Genomic DNA, 10,813 nt, shown 5'->3' on the forward strand with positions numbered 1-10,813 from the left:
GTCTTCTGTGCGTGATGACGTCAGACACCCGTGGACTGGCGGTCTGCCATCTTTGATTGTGAGACAGGCCGCGGCGCAAGCAGCACTCAACGAGAGCAGCACTGTCTCACACGAGATAACGGGTGGGCAAAAAAAAAGACAGAAACACAAGTCGTGATCCCCTTAACGTCCAAACAACGGTGGAAACCCCGGGAAAGAAGAAAGGGCACCGTGTTGGCACAGAATAGATTTGAGGCCCGTGCAAGTCGAGGAGAAATGGTTGGATGCTAGCTACTGTACCACGCTAGTTACCTAACTAGCTACCGTTAGCAAGTTAGCCAGTTTTTGTAATCCGCCGGCCACACACTCGGCTTGGATACTACAAAACAAGCCGAACCCAGACGACATACTAGAAGAAGAGAGACCGGCGGTGACAGGTTGGTCGCCATGTCAAGAATTTTCTAGCTAGTTCGTGGTGAAAAGCAGGTTAGGTGTGATGGTGTAACGCTAGCTACGTTGGCCACTTAGCTAGCACGCTAGCACTGTACGTCCACTGAGAAAAAGCCGAATGTGATGATGATGATGGCGACTTAAGAACCGAAACTGAACGTTTTGACTCTTCTCAAATACTTAACCCACCATGCTGCAGTATCGTGTAAATCTGAACGATTGCAGCCAAATAGTATTCTACTAGTTTAGAATCATGTTTGATATCGTTAATTTGTGTTCGATTGTTTTGTGTTTTGGGCTAGAAAAGGCGCCGGACCGATGTGACCTATCATGTCTCAACCTAAAACTGATCCATCAAACCATCGGCCTGCCCGGTGCGGTGAACCAGTTAGGCTACAATTTGACCAGTTAGTTAGCTGCACCGAGATTTTAATACCATCTCCAAGCCTTGAACTATTGCTAAAATAAAAATGCACTGCTAGAGGTTTGAACACGTTACATCTACATTTCTTTGTGTTTTGGGCGTGACAGTGTCCGTGTCCCCAGTTTAAAAATTAACAAAAGTATTAACTCGGAATACATTTACCCAGACAGTTGGCTAACACAGTCCACAGGTCTTTAACATTTTCCGGTGATCCTGTCTTCTGGACAAGGCTATTAGTAAATTATATGAACCAAAATCCATGTTGATAACCTCTGCTACCATTGATTCCGATCACTGACAACCAGGTATTTATTGTGTTCTCTGGTGTGACTGGTATGCAAATGACCAGGCATTTGACCTGAGTGTGGTGAGGAGAGGAGATTGGTTTAGGAAACAGTCCAAAGTGATTCAACCTACCTGTCTATCCGAATCCCCAGAGTGGGCCAGATGACGCCATTTCATAGGAAAGTGAATTTATCCACTTAAATTGATATTGATTTTAAAAAGTCAGCACATGTCCATGGGAGGAGATAGAGGGATAGTCTCATACTGATCCTGGTACCAAGTTCCAACCGAAAGCCGCACCGCCCTGCTGTGTGCCGGCAGTGTATAGTTAACCCGCAAGTCAAACTTTGATGTTAAGTCCTGAAAAGTGGTCTATAGTCCAGCTGATTCCATATTCAATGCCATCTGTTTTGTATATGCGTTAGGGAAGATAACAGCAGGCTTTAGTCCCCAATGACTGGGAAAATATTTAGAAACCATCGAATTCCATCTCCCTACAKGCTGGAAGATATTGATGTTCCTTCCTCCCAAGAGGCTGCAGCTCAATATAACTTAATATGGGCTGAATTTCAATAGTCTAAAGTGGCTTCCTCGCTGCGTCTCCTGTCCCTCATGTCCACTTATCTGAAAACAGGATGAATAGAAGCAAAATGGCGGATTAATCCCATTAGGATTTCAGATCATTYTAGGTGTGTTGTGGTCCTCTGTTGCATGGCTATCTGTTGACTACTGTTGTATCTCTGTGAGAGGTGACTCAGCTGCTATCCACCTCAGCTGGCACAGTGCACACAATCTTGGGTCTGTCTGTAGCTTCCTGCCATGGGGGCCATCTCGATAGTCTAATGCTGCGTTTAGACGAGACATGCAAAAMCCGTCATACCAGTCGGCATAGCATGACAAGAAAGTAAGAAAATTGGTGACGGAAAAAGCGAGCCAGGACGACGTTATGCGTTGCTATTGTGATTTCAGTAAACAATCGGTGCACATCAGGATCCGGTAGAAAACAACGCTACGACGAAAGTGGAAATATTTTAACTGGTGGCAAGTCCCGTCTACCGTGGCGGCTGACTGCATTCACCGCCAGCCTCAACGGCATTTACCTTCGTGCTCTCATTGAAAACAATGACATCCGGTTTGCCGTCTACCTCATACCAACTAACCGCAGCATAAAGCACAGGTGTCTAACTCATTCCTCGGCGGGCCGAGTGTCTGCGGCTTTTCGCGCTTCCTTTGTACCTGATAGTTGAATTTGTATTTATTTCACCTTTATTTAACCAGGTAGGCAAGTTTGAGAACAAGTTCTCATTTACAACTGCGACCTGGCCAAGATAAAAGAGTTACACATGGAGAAAAACAAACATAGTCAATAATACAGTAGAGAAATAAGTCTATATACAATGTAAGCAAATGTGGTGAGATATGGGTGGTAAAGGCAATAAATAGGCCATGTTGGTGAAGTAAATACAATATAGCAATTAAAACACTGGAATGATAGATTTGACAGTAGATGAGTGTGCGTAGTAGAAATACTGGGGTGCAAAGGAGCTAAATAAATAAATACAGTAAGGTGAAGAGGGAGTTTTCTGGGCTATTTATAGATGGGCTATGTACAGGTGCAGTGATCTGTGAGCTGCTGTGACAGCTGGTGCTTAAAGCTAGTGAGGGAGATAAGTGTTTCCAGTTTCAGAGATTTTTGTAGTTCGTTCAGTCAATGGCAGCAGAGAACTGGAAGGAGAGGCGGCCAAATGAGGAATTGGCTTTGGGGGTGACAAGTGAGATATACCTGCTGGARCGCGTGCTACGGGTGGGTGCTGCTATGGTGACCAGCGAGCAGAGATGAGGCGGGACTTTACCTAGCAGGGTCTTGTAGATGACCTGGTGCCAGTGGGTTTGGCGACGAGTATGAAGCGAGGGCCAGCCAACGAGACCGTACAGGTCGCAGTGGTGGGTAGTACATGGGGCTTTGGTGACAAAACGGATGGCACTGTGATAGACTGCATCCAATTTGTTGAGTAGGGTATTGGAGGCTATTTTGTAAATGACATCGCCGAGGTCGAGGATCGGTAAGATGGTCAGTTTTACGAGGGTATGTTTGGCAGCATGGGTGAAAGATGCTTTGTTGTGAAATAGGGAGCCAATTCTAGATTTAACTTTGGATTGGAGATGTTTGATGTGAGTCTGGAAGGAGAGTTTACAGTCTAACCAGACACCTAGGTATTTGTAGTTGTCCACATATTCTAAGTCAGAGCCGTCCAGAGTAGTGATGTTGGACAGGCGGGCAGGTGCAGGCAGCGATCGGTTGAAGAGCATGCATTTAGTTTTACTTGTATTTAAGAGCAGTTGGAGGCCACGGAAGGAGAGTTGTATGACATTGAAGCTTGTCTGGGGGTTAGTTAACACAGTGTCCAAAGAAGGGCCAGAAGTATACAGAATGGTGTCATCTGCGTAGAGGTGGATCAGAGACTCACCAGCAGTAAGAGCGACATCATTGATGTATACAGAGAAGAGAGTCAGCCCAAGAATTTAACCCTATGGCACCCCCATAGAGACTGCCGGAGGCCCTGACAACAGGCCCTCAGATTTGACACACTGAACTCTGTCGGAGAAGTAGTTAGTGAACCAGGCGAGGCAATCATTTGAGAAACCAAGGCTGTTGAGTCTGCCGATGAGGATGTGGTGATTGACAGAGTCGAAAGCCTTGGCCAGGTCAATGAATATGGCTGCATAGTATTGTTTCTTATCGATGGCGGTTAAGATATCGTTAGGACCTTGAGCGTGGCTGAGGTGCACCCGTTACCAGCTCKGAAACCAGATTGCATAGCGGAGAAGGTACGGTGGGATTCTAAATTGTCAGTGATCTGTTTATTAACTTCGCTTTCGAAGACCTTAGAAAGGCAGGGTAGGATAGATATAGGTCTGTGGAAGTTTGGGTCAAGAGTGTCCCCCCCTTTGAAGGGGGGGATGACCGCAGCTGCTTTCCAATCTATGGGAATCTCAGACGACATGAGAGGTTGAACAGGCTAGTAATCGGAGTTGCAACAATTTCGGCAGATAATTTTAGAAAGAAAGGGTCCAGATTGTCTAGCCCGGCTGATTTGTGGGGGTCCAGATTTTGCAKCTCTTTCAGAACATCAGTTGACTGGATTTGGGAGAAGGAGAAATGGGGAAGGCTAGGGCGAGTTGCTTTGTTGGGTGCAGTGCTGTTGACCGGGGTAGGGGTAGCCAGGTGGAAAGCATGGCCAGCCGTAGAAAAATGCTTATTGAAATTCTCAATTATAGTGGATTTATCGGTGGTGACAGAGTTTCCTATCCTCAGTGCAGTGGGCATCTGGTGTGTGCTCTTATTCTCCATGGACTTTACAATGTCCCAGAACTTTTTTGAGTTTTTGTTGCAGGAAGCAAATTTCTGCTTGAAAAAGCTAGCCTTGGCTTTTCTAACTGCCTGTGTATATTGGTTTCTAACTTCCCTGAAAGTTGCATTTCACGGGGACTGTTCGATGCTAATGCAGAACGCCACAGGATGTTTTTGTGTTGGTTAAGGGCAGTCAGGTCGGAGAGAACCAAGGGCTGTATATGTTCCTGGTTCTATTATTTATTTTTTAATGGGGCATGCTTATTTAAGATGGTGAGGAAGGCATTTTTAAAGAATAACCAGGCCKCCTCTACTGACGGGATGAGGACAATATCCTTCCAGGATACCCGGGCCAGGTCGATTTAGAAAGGCCTGCTCACTGAAGTGTTTCAGGGCGCGTTTGATAGTGATGAGTGGAGGTCGTTTGACCGCTGACCCATTACGGATGCAGGCAATGAGGCAGTGATCGCTGAGATCTTGGTTGAAAACAGCYGAGGTGAATATAGAGGGCAAGTTGTTTAGGATGATATCTATGAGGGTGCCCGTGTTTACAGGTTTGGGGTTGTACCTGGTAGGTTCATTGATCATTTGTGTGAGATTGAGGGCATGAAGCTTCGATTGTAGGATGGCCGGGGTGTTAAGCATGTCACAGTTTAGGTCACCTAGCAGCACGAGCTCTGAAGATAGATGGGGGGGCAATCAGTTCACAAATGGTATCCAGAGCACAGCTGGGGGCAGAGGGTGGTCTATAGCAGGCGGCAACGGTGAGAGACTTGTTTTTAGAGAGGTGGATTTTTAAAAGTAAAAGTTCAAATTGTTTGGGTACAGACCTGGATAGGAGGACAGAACTCTGCAGACTATCTCTGCAGTAGATTGCAACACCGCCCCCTTTTGCCGTTCTATCTTGTCTGAAAATGTTGGYGCTAGGCACTGCAGGGCCTGGATTCACCTCTACATCGCCAGAGGAGGAGTAGGATGAGGGTACGGCTAAAAGCTATGAGAATTGGGCGTCTAGGACGTCCGGAACAGAGAGTAAAAGGAGCAGGGTTCTGGGGGCGATAGAATAGATTCAAGGTATAGTGTACAGACAAAGGTATTGTAGGATGTGAATACAGTGGAGGTAAACCTAGGCATTGAGTGATGRTGAAAGAGATATTGTCTCTATCGCATGTGTGGGTGGTGGAACTGAAGGGTTGGATAAGGTATAATGAGCAGTGCTCATTAACCAGAACAGCAATGGACAAGGCATATTGACATTAAGGAGAGGCATGCTTAGCCAAGGGATCATAAGGGTCCAGTGAGTAGAGGTTGGTTGGGGTCACGGCGATTCAGACTGCTAGCCGAGCCATGGGTAGCAAGCTAGCAGAAGATGGAGGTCTGTTTTTAGCCACACCGTGCGTTTCCGTCGGTAGGTTAGTGGGGTTCCGTGTGGTAGAGGGGACCAATCCAATTGTCTAAATAGTTATAGTGGCCCAAGAAGATTGTTTGATAGACCTGTTCAGATAGCAGCCGATATGCTCAAGACAGCTAACGATTAGCGGGCCCCAGTTAGCAGATGGGCGTTCAGGCTACGTCGCGATGGAGGGGCCAGTTGAATAACTCCCTCTGGCAGATAATGTTGGCATTCCAGTCGTGAAGGCCCGGTGGGGCTCCGCATCGGCAGTAAAACGGGTCCGGATAGGGGATTGTAGCCCAGGAGTGGCTGATGGAACTCTTCAGCTAGCTAGCTCCGGGATAATTGGTGTTTACGCCAGAATCGACATTAGCCAATAGTCACTCGGATAGCAGCTAGTTAGCTGCAAGATCCAGGTGTAAATGTCCAGAGCTTGCGGTAGATATCCGGGGATATGGAGAGAAAATAGGTCAGGTATGCTCTGGTCTGAGTCGCGTTGTACAAAACTTGCGATAGCTTTCCCGAGCTAAAGGATAGCTGATGACCGCTAGCTGCGGTTAGCTGAATACTAACGTTAGCTAGTGAGCTGGCTAGCTTCTGTTGTGGATTTCGGATACGAGGCGAAGAATACTTTTGGATAAAAACAGATCCGCACCACATTTGGTGAGTTTAGGTCTCTAATTAATAAAGAACTCACCTGCTTGTCTAGGTTTTAATTTAAAGGAAAACCCAAAAGCCTGCAGACCCTAGGCCCTCAACGGAATGATTATGACACCCCTGGTCTAAAGGTTTCCTTTCCTTTTCTTTACCCTCATTTACAGAGATCTGAATCTCTGCGCCTCTTCTTTCATCTCCGCTCTCCCTGGAGGCAAAGGGCCATGGTTGGAGTTCTAAGGGCTATATGTGTTATGTCACTTTTGATAATAAAAAAAAAACATCGGTCAGAATATTATATGTTAATTGGGTAGAGCTGGTTTGCAGAGAGAGAGGACTGGGCATGATTTGAACTGAAGCTGGGATGAGGGTCTGGGTTGAGCAGGTGGGCAAGGCTGGGCAATGACCTCTTTGGGAGCATGGCTGGGTTATGTGGGACTTGACAGAGCAGGTGAACAATGTATGGCTGGAGACCCGGCAGATAGAGGTGAGGGCTAAGCAAGGTAGGACTTGGGGGCTGGTCAGGTCTATGGGGGGTTGTTTATGACAATCAGAGGAGCAGAATGTCTGTTTAGGCTGCTTTGTCCCTGTGACTCACACTCTGTCCTTGATTGACTCTGTCCCTTTCTGGGGTCTCTCCCTTGTGGCTGTGGCACACGTAGGGGCTGGCCTGGCCTTCCCTGTGGAGGAAGTGGCTCTGCTTATCTCACTCGTGCCTCCCCTCTCCCATGCGCTCTGCGTTCTCTGCTAGCAGATGTGTGCCAGTTTAGTGTGGCTAGGAGGGTGTCAGCGCAGTGTGCTTGTTTGTGACTTTGCTTTTGCTCATACAATCAGTTTGCCCACTTCCTAGAGCAGGGGTACTCAACTCTTACCCTACGAGGTCCGGAGCCTGCTGGTTTTCTGTTCTACTTGATACTTAATTGCACCCACCTGGTGTCCCAGGTCTAAATCAGTCCCTGGTTAGAGGGGAACAATGAAGAAACACAATGGAACTGCCGGAGTTGAGGAAATATCTATTACATTTCGGGTTGTTAAACTTTTACTGCAATTGTGAAAGCTTTCAAATTTTAAATGTAAGATATCTGCAACAACAATTAGTGGGTCCTGCTCTACCATTTGGGCATTCATTTATATCAGAGTGTCTTCCATCAGTATTATGTAGGAGTGATGCCACCCACCAGAGGTCATTGAGCATTTGGGAAACAGCACTGTTAGCCTCAGTGCTGTGCTGTTAGCTGCCCTGGCCCCCTCCATGCTCAAACATCGCTCCTCCATCAATAATGAATGGCTCCCGGCCGTTAGGCAGCACAGCCGCATGGCTCAACAAAGGCTGCTCTCTTAGGGCCTGTCGGCATGGCAACACGACATGCCCCATCGAGTGGAGAGAAGCCATTGTGATGGAGAGGTGTAGAGTCTCTCCTAGTCAGTCATTCCGTCACTCTGAAGAGCTCTGTGGAGTTACCTTCATTCTCTCCCCCTCCCCCCATTTCTCTCTCCCCCCTTCCCGCTAATTTTCCCCTTAGCTACCTGATGATGACACCTATCTATATAGTTAGCTAGCTAACTATAGCTACTGAAACAGATTGTCGTTTTGTTTTTGGGGAAGAACATTGTTTGCATCCATGAGCTATATCGCTTTTTTTTAATGACCAGCACTGTAGGTGCGCAAGACAACTTTACCAGCATCATAGCATACGTATCGATGAATCGTTGTGACATATGAAATACGAGTGATAGCGTAATAACTACGTAAAACATTTATGAACGCGTTAAATTGTGACGTGCAGTCATATTCAGGTCCTGATTGGTCAACAAACTTATTTGACACGTCAAATAGTTTTAAATAGTATCTTTTTTGACATGCAAAGACCCAAACGGCGTTCCATAGAAATCCTGGTTGAGAATGAAACGACTGAACAAATGAACAGCACAGCAAGTAAGTGAAAGAAATAGGTTTTGATTGTTTTACTGGTAATGGGGACATGCGTAAATGCCAACAAAATAACTATTTTGTGTGTGTAACCTTTATTTAACTAAGCAAGTTAGTTAACAACAAATTCTTATTTACAATGACGGCCAAACCCGGACGACACTGTGCCAATTGTGCGTCTCCCTATGGGACTACCAATCACGGCCGGATGTGATGCAGCCTGGATTCGAACCAGGGACTGTAGTGACACCTCTTGCACTAAGATGCAGTGCTTTAGACCGCTGCATCCATGTGTGTTTAAAACCTCTTGAGAATACAGGAGGTAATATTTTCGCTTTGCATAATTTGCTCTACAGATTAAACTGCCTCTTATTTCAATCATTGCTCTTACTATATGCATATGAATCATACCATTGAAAGAAGACAATCTCTAGTTTCTAAATCCGTTTCAAATTTTGTCTCTGAGTGATACAGAAGTCATTCAACAAGCACTTTCCATGACCAAGAACATAAAATCAAGATGTGTTATGCTGGCTTCAAAGCTCTGCCTATATATGGTCGTGCCCCCTATGACCAGAAACACAACCTCGTTCTCCTTCCTCTGGTTGTCAAGATGACGTCAGAGGAGAAATTCTTTGTTTATCTGGGACTGACGTGAAATAGGACCCAATTCTTTGGCGTGACCGACAACTTCCGGTTTACTGAATCGCTCGAATTTGAGCTGCGTTGGGTGTACTGTTTTGCTGGCGTTATGTATGCAAACTCTTTCGTGTCGAATTTTGTTTGATACATGTGACCATATCATCGTAATGTATGTTTTTCAATATAGTTTAATCAGATTATTTGAATTTTTCCGGGGAGTTTTTTTCGGTTACCGTTGTCGGATTGTATTTACGTTTGAGAAATTCGTGCCACTTGCGGCCGGACCTGTGCTAAATGCAGTGGGAAAAGAACATTTCTGAACGGAACCAACGACTCATCTTGACAAAGGACACTTTGATCAAACATTCTGATGATTAGAAGATAGCATAGCTACTAGACCAATTTACGACTTTTAGTATCACTAGTTTTGTTGTGCACTAGTGAACTGGAACCGTCGGGCGCCTAGCCGCAATCTCGCTCGGTACATAAACATCGTGGCCTCTGCCGCTAACGTGCGTTACCGCTCAATAGATCTACATATTCGTTGTCTTCCCTGTAAAACATTTTAACAAATCTGAATGGTGGCTTTGATTCCACAGACCTGTATCTATCATCTGTGTCTTGGACTTGTGATTTAATGACTATTTAGGACTTGTACAGTTACGCTTGTGACGCTTAATGCTATCTGGTGCCTAATCCAGTGGGCGTGAGTTGGGGGTGCTTACCCGGATCCAGGGGTTGCTTGACTCGTGAGAATTGTGTTTTAACTACTAGAATGCTTAAGGCTGCTGAAATGTTAAATATTGATTGACGGTGTCAGTTTTTTTTGCAGGGAAAATATCGGATATCGGTATCGGGAACAATTTCATATCTGTGCATCACTAGTCTGAATATTTTCCGAATGCACTGTATATTATATACATTTTCTGAAATTACAATGGAAATGTAACCAAAAAAATCTGTGTAGCGCCTTTTAAATAAAGCTTGATTTATATTGCAGAGGCTGGTTCTGGGGGTGAGACCAGAGGACCAGACTCAATGAGTTTCCAGCGAAATGTCAGAGAAGTCAGGGCAGAGCACCAAGGCAAGGATGGCAAGACCAAGTATGCAACCCTTAGCCTCTTCAACACGTACAAGGGCAAGTCTCTGGAGACCCAGAAAACTGCAGGTACGCTCGTGCTTCCCATCACACACACACATTTTCTTTTTTTTTTCAAGGTCTCGTTGTAAAATGTTTTGCCTCTCCTTGTGGCTAGAGGCAGTTTGGGTTTATCCATAATGCGGGGATGCGAACTCGTTGCTTTTCAGCGATATTTGCAGTTTTGATCTAAAATAGACATTCACGTGAATCGTGTAGATCTGAAGAAGAATTTAAAAAAATCACGCAAAATCCAAAACCTGGAGAAACAAAACCAAGATAATGGAATTTGGGCTACCAAAAAAAAAACTTCCCTATGTATTCCTGTCCGGGGAAACGGAGATTATTGTCATGGTAAACCTTAAACGCAGACCAAAGAACCCTACTCCTCACCCAGGACACAATTTTCTGTCTATGGTGGTTTGGAAAGTTAACCGTTTTGAGATTAATCAAATGTGTATTGTATACATTACTTATCTCAAAAAATAGGCCCCAAAAAATCTCCGATTTGTCACACGTTTCCGCACAATTCATTTTCTGCCTTTTTGGGTCTCACCAGTTTGCAC

The 10,813-nt window shown here is 45.4% G+C and overlaps 1 protein-coding gene across 1 annotated transcript in view; it reads left to right on the forward strand.

Annotated features, from left to right (window-relative positions):
* The window catches only part of LOC111975967 (protein PRRC2C), a 67,022-nt gene continuing 56,209 nt past the window's right edge, over positions 1-10,813 (forward strand). Inside the window, 1 exon segment of the mRNA XM_070447415.1 lies at positions 1-416. The gene's annotated coding sequence lies outside the window, so the exon portion shown is untranslated.

The sequence above is a fragment of the Salvelinus sp. IW2-2015 genome, linkage group LG16, assembly GCF_002910315.2.
Source record: "Salvelinus sp. IW2-2015 linkage group LG16, ASM291031v2, whole genome shotgun sequence".
NCBI classification, from domain to species: Eukaryota; Metazoa; Chordata; class Actinopteri; order Salmoniformes; family Salmonidae; genus Salvelinus; species Salvelinus sp. IW2-2015.